This window comes from Elephas maximus, chromosome 11, assembly GCF_024166365.1.
Source record: "Elephas maximus indicus isolate mEleMax1 chromosome 11, mEleMax1 primary haplotype, whole genome shotgun sequence".
Classification (NCBI taxonomy): Eukaryota; Metazoa; Chordata; class Mammalia; order Proboscidea; family Elephantidae; genus Elephas; species Elephas maximus.
Window position 1 is genome coordinate 38,300,073 of NC_064829.1, and position 5,065 is coordinate 38,305,137.

The window sequence follows — 5,065 nt, forward strand, 5'->3', positions numbered from 1 at the left end:
AAATGATTTTTAACAACGGTGTTAAAGCCATTCAATAGGGAAAGGATAATCTCTTTAACAAGTAGTGCTTGGAAAACTGGATTTTCACAAGCAGAAAAATGAAGCTGGACCCATAATGCCTCACATTGTAAAAGAAAAATAACTCAAAATGAGTCAAGGAGCTAAATGTAAAGCATTAAAACCGTAAAAGTCTTAGAAGAAACATAAAGATAATGCTTTAGTTTCTGGCAGTGGGTTCTAAGATAATGACACCAAAAACACAAGCCAGATAAAACAAAATAGTTTAATTGACCTTAAGTTTAATCAAAATTAAAAATTTTTGTGCAACAAAAAACTTTATGAACAATATGAAAAGGAAACCATGACCTACAGATAAGAATAAAGTTTGGAGGAGATATATATTGGATTGGAAGCCCTGGTGGTGTAGAGGTTAAGAGTTCAGCTGCTAATCAAAAAGTCAGCAGTTCGAATCCAGCAGGCACTCCTTGGAAACCCTATGGGACAGCTCTATTCTGTCCGATACGGTTGCTATGAGTCAGAATCAATTCGACAGCAATGGGTTTTTTGGTTTTTATGTATTGGACAAAGATTTAATTAATCAAGAATAGAAGAAGAACCCCTACAACTTAGCAAAGAAAAGGCAAACAACTCAATCAAAAAATAGGAAAAGGACTTGAATAGGCATTTCTTCAAAGAACAAATATACAAATGGCCCACAAGCACACAAAACATCATTGGTCATTAGGAAATGCAAATCAAAACCACACTGAGATACCACTTCACCCCCACTAGAATGTTATGATCAAGAAAACAGAAAATACTGTAGTTTTACACAATTAATTTGCACCATCCACATTTGTTTGCCAGCCGCGTCCTCCCCAACAAGGTGTTTTCGTGAGTGTGCTATGCTACGTTGTTTACAGCAACATGTAAAAAAAAAATGGGTATAATGGTACTTATGAAAATACCTTGTGGGAGGAGGGCGTGGCTGGCAAACAAACATAGAAGGTGCACATTATTTGCATAAAAATACAGTAAGAGGTGTTTGGAAGGATGTGGAAAAATTGAATCCCTCATCCATTGCTGTAGAATGGTATAGCCACTGTGGAAAACAGTTTGGCTAAGAACTTGGACAAGGTGAGGCTATACACTCTCATCACTTTTATTAGATATAGTACTAGAAGTTCTAGCTACTGAATAGGTGAGAAAAAGGGATAAAAGTCATACAGATTGGAAAGGAAGAAATAAAACTGTGTCTGTTAGCAGATGATGTGATTGTCCACATTGCAAATCCCAAGGAATCTACAAAAAGACTTCTAGAACTAATATGTGAGTTCAACAAAGTCACAGGACACAAGACAAATATACAAAAAATCAATCATATACTGTATATTGACAATGAGCTTGCAGAAATTGAAAATGCAGTGCCATTTACAATCACTCCAAAGACAACGAAATACTTAAGAATAAAATATTTAAAAATCTATATAGAATCTTTATACTGATAATTATAAAATGCTGAGGATAAAATAAGATCCAAATAAATCGACATACCCACGTTCATGATTGGAAGACTCAACATAGTAAAAGTGTCAACTCTATCCAAATCGGTCTAGAGGTTTAATGCAATTCCTATCAAAATCCCAGTAAATTTTTGTGTAGACATAAGCTTATTTGAAAACTTATAAAGAAAGGCACAGACCTTACAATAGCTAAAACAATCTTTACAAAGAAGAATAAAGTGGGATGAATCACTCTACCCAATACTAAACACCACTATATAGCTGCAGTAATCAAGACAGTGTGGTATATTGATGGAGGGATAGAAACATAGATCAGTGGATCAGAACAGAGTTCAGAAATTATTGATAAAAGTGCAAAACCAAAGAAAGATAGCTTTTTCAACAAATAGTGTTGGAGTAATTGGACATCCATAAGCAAAACAAATGAAACTGAACCTAAACTTTATACCTGATACAAAAACTCACTCGAAATGGATGATAGACTAAAATATAAAACATCAAACTTTTAGAAAAAAAAAAAGCGTAAGAAAATCTTTGAGATCTGGAGCTAGAGAAAGAGTTCTTAAAATTGACACCAAAAGTACAACAAATAAGAGGAAAAATTTTGAATCTCATCAAAATAAAAATTTTTGTTCTGTGGAAGCTCATCCCCTGAAGTCTTCGTAAAACCAAACAATAGTTTAACTTAACTAGTAAAGAATTTTTTTTTTAGTAAAGAATGTCTGCCTTGATCATTGTGCTTTTTTAAAATCTATCCAAATGGGATCAAATTGACAATAGCAACTCAAAAGATTAGATAGAAAACTTAAGGGCAATGAATTTATGTTAATGGGGGTAGAACAGCTCCAAAAAGGAAGGTAAGAATAGTTGTACAGCTGGAAGAATATAATCAATATCACTGAATTGTATACGTAGAAATTGTTGATTTGGTGTATGTTCTGCTGTGTATATTCTCAAAAAAAAATATTCTCAACAACAACAAAAATGAAAAAAAAAATCATTTAAAAAAAGGACGAACTATAGACTTGGGGAAAATATTTTCAAAATTTTTCAAATATATAAAGAACTCTCAACTGTACAATGGAAAAAAATTAGAAAACAGGCAACAGACATGAACAGATATTTCCTCAGAGAGGATTCTATAAATGACACATAGTGAAAACACCAAATACCAGTGAGGATACAGAGAAACTGGATCACTCATACTTCTGATGGAAATGAAAAATGGTACAACCTCTGTGGAAAACAGTTTGACAGTTTCTTATAAAACTAAACATGAAATTACCATGTGACCCAGAAATTGCGCTCTTGGGTATTTGTGCCAAAGGAATGCAAACTTAGGTTCACACAAAAACTTATATACGATTGTTCGTAGGAGCTGTATTCATCATAATACCTAAAAACTGGAAATAAGCCAGATGTCCTTCTTAAACAAATTGGTACCTCTATACCATGGAATATCACTCAGAAATAAAGAATAACAAATTGACACACAAAACAACCTAAAGAATCTCATTAGAACTATACTGAGTGAAAAAGTCAATCCTAATACCTATTATGTGATTCCATTTATATAACTTTCTTGAAATGACGAAATATAGAAACGGAGAGCAGAAAAGTGGTTACCAGGGTTTAAGGAGATAGTGGGGTCAGAGGCGAAGTGGGTGTGGCTATGAAATGGCAACATGAGGGATCCTTGTACTAATGAAAATGTTCTGCATCTTGACTTTATCAACATCAATAACCTCTCAGATAAACAATTTACTATTAGTTTTGCAAGACGTTACCATTGGGGAAAACTAGGTAAAGGGTAGAGAGGATATTTCTGCATTATTTCTTACAATTGCATGTGAATCTACAGTACTCTCAAAACATAATTTAACTTAAAAAAAATGGAAAAATTTATGATCTACGTATTTCATATTATGACAAGCTATTTGTCAAGTGTGAAATGAAACAACAAGAACAGAGTTGTGAAAATATACTATCTTTGAAAAAATATTTGGAGACATATGATCATCAAACTAGAAAACATAAAGCAAAATTTAGCTCCCAAAGATAGGAAATTCAGAACATTTAGAAAAAAATAGTGATGATCTCGGAAAGCAGAGAACAAAAGACTTAATCTAAATAAATCCTGCACATTTGGTTACAAAGCTGATTTGCAAATACCGCAATTTACAAGGAAGGAATACAAATAAAATGAATATTTGAATAAAAAACAATCTATATTTAAGTATCAAATGTTTCTGTAAAAAAAGAAAACGAACTCTAAGAGGGGCACTTTGATAGCTTCTGTTGCACATTTGATTCTGAGAAAAACGTGCTCTACAAACTGTGATTCTACAAAAAGAACTCTTGAATGTAGGGCATTTCTGTTTCATCACTTTTTCAAAATGTCCCTATTATTTCCCACAGATTTTCTCAATATAAAAGCAAAATCAGGTTAAGAAACAAAATTACCTACTCATTTGTATATAAAGTTAGGTATATCTGTGCTTATTTCATTGTCAAATAATGAATGTTTGTATTATTTAGCTTATCTTCTGTATCCTATTATTGAACACTGCTCAGTCCTGCACTGTCCTCACAATCATTGCTATATTTGAGCCCGTTGTTGCAGCACTGTGTCAATCCATCTCACTGAGGGTCTTTCTCTTTACCATTGACCCCTCTACTATACAAAGCGTGATGTCCTTATCCAGAGACTGGTTCCTCTTGGTAACATGTCCAAAGTATGTGAGACAGTCTCGACACCCTCACTTGTAAGGAATATGCTGGCTGTACTCCTTCGAAGACAGATTTGTTCATTCTGCTGGTAGTCCATGATATATTCCATATTCCTCACCAACAGCGTAATTTGAATGCATTAATTCTTCTTCAGTCTTCCTTATTCATTGCCCAGCTTTCACATGCGTATGAAGCTGTTGAAAATATCATGGCTTGGGTAAAGTTTAGTCCTCAAGGTGACACTTTTGCTTTTTAACAATTTAAAGAGGTCTTTTGCAGGTACATAGTGGCCTCATGGTATGACAGCCTAATAAGGGAAGGGTTTGGGGAGTAGATTTAATTACCAGAGAATTGATCTGTCACTAGCTAGGGCCTCAAAATTGGGTCAAATTCAGGAGCAAGGAAGAATGAAGAAAACTAAAGACATAATGGGAAGATTAGTCCAAAGGCCTAACAGGCCATATCTACCACAGCCTCCACCGGACTGAGTCTAGTTCCAACTAGATGGTTCCTGGCTACCATCACTGACTGCTCTGACAGGGATCACAGTAGAGGGTCCTGGACAGAGCTGGAGAAAAGTGTAGAACAAAATTCTAACTCAAAAAGAAAGACCAGACTTGCTGGCCTGACAGAGACTGGAGAAGTTCTGAGAGTATGGCCCCCAGACACTCTTTCAGCTCAGTAATGAGGCCACTCTTCAGGCTCACCCTTCAGCCAAAGATTGAACAGGCCCATGGAAGAAAACAATACTAAAGGGACACACCTGCCCTGGGGCAGGAACTGAAAGGTAGTGTTGCCAGAATCGAATAAGG